General features: G+C 42.4%; 1 protein-coding gene across 1 annotated transcript in view; it reads right to left on the bottom strand.

The window, feature by feature from the left end:
• The window catches only part of Polr3a (RNA polymerase III subunit A), a gene marked incomplete in the record, with an annotated part of 58,327 nt that overhangs the window by 44,123 nt on the left and 12,715 nt on the right, over nucleotides 1–1,489 (bottom strand).

Below are 1,489 nucleotides of genomic sequence, written 5' to 3' on the forward strand. Positions count from 1 at the left end.
TACAGTTTAAAACTAATAACTTATCCCGAAAAAACTAGGAAGAACTGAGCAAACCTATTTGGTTTGATTTTTCTTACATGTCTGTGGCCAAAAGTTCTTGAATGGCTACACTATAAAATGTATAAACTAAGGGAAAGCAATCATTTCTTTAAAAAAGATTTATTTTTATTTTATGAGTGTTTTGCCTATATGCAAGTATGTTCACCATGTGTATGCAGTGCCTGAAGTGACCAGAAAAGGGGTCAGAACTCCTGGAACTACAGTTACAACAGTTTTGAGTCACCATGTGGGTGCTGGGAACCAAACCCAGATCCTCTGCAAAAGCAGCCAGTGCTCTTAACTGCTGGGCCCTCTCTCCAGCCCCCAGCACAGATTTTTTTTTTAAAACAGAATCATTTAGGAAAACAATTTTAGTGAAGCACTTTAAAATATGAGGAATAAACCAACATACAAAGATGTTGAAGATGAAATTAGTAGGAAAAACAAGTTGCAGCACAGGTGGAATGTGTAGGTATTCATAAACATTAAGCAGATGCAAGCATCGTTCCAAAGACAATACACCCCCAAAAGCTGTTATTCACCTCAAAATGCTTCCGTACAACAGAACCTGCACACTAGAAAGGCTAGGTGACACTGAACTGCTAATGGATTCTGTGGGAGATTTGGTGTTTGGGGGGCAGGGGGAATAAAGAGGCATTACTTTGTTTTAAAGCACTGCTGGGGGGGCTTGGATGTGGTCAGTTGGCCTCCCATGTATGAGGCCCCAGTTCCATCTCCAGCACTGTGGAAGAAGAAAATAAAAACAAGCAGCAAAAAGCTGATTGCTTTGCAGATATAAAAGAGCTTTCTTTGTTCATTTGGGGCTATTTATAACTCATACATGTAGCAGATACCCATCTTGTAAAGAGTAACTCTAAGGGCCGGTGAGATGGCTCAGTAGGTAAAAGCACTCACCATCTAGCTTTGAGGACCTGAGTTCTATCCCAGGAACCCGTGGTGGAAGGAAATAATTGCACCTGAAATCTTGTCCTCTGATGGACACCGTGATGTGCATCATGGCATGTGCACACTCACAATCATGCACACACATATGCAGCAATAAATAAAATAAAATAAAAAAAGAATAAGTACTGCATCAATCTTCTCTTCAAAAACTTAAAAAACCATTATTGAAGCCGGGCGTGGTGGCGCACGCCTTTAATCCCAGCACTCAGGAGGCAGAGGCAGGTGGATGTCTGTGAGTTCAAGGTCAGCCTGGTCTCCATAGTGAATCCAGGCCAGCTGGGGCTACAGGGAGACCCTGTCTCAAAAAGACCAAAAAAAAAAAACTATTATTGAGGTGCTGGAGAGATAGCTCAGTGGGCTGAGACCACACACTGCTTATAGAGGACCCAGGTTTGATTCCCAGCAGCCACATGGCACTCATGAACAAAGGTCCTTAACTCCAGTTCTAGGTGATCCAACACCATCTTCTGGCTTCTACTGGACT

Source organism: Nannospalax galili, unplaced genomic scaffold (genome assembly GCF_000622305.1).
Source record: "Nannospalax galili isolate Female #2095 unplaced genomic scaffold, S.galili_v1.0 scaffold83, whole genome shotgun sequence".
Classification (NCBI taxonomy): Eukaryota; Metazoa; Chordata; class Mammalia; order Rodentia; family Spalacidae; genus Nannospalax; species Nannospalax galili.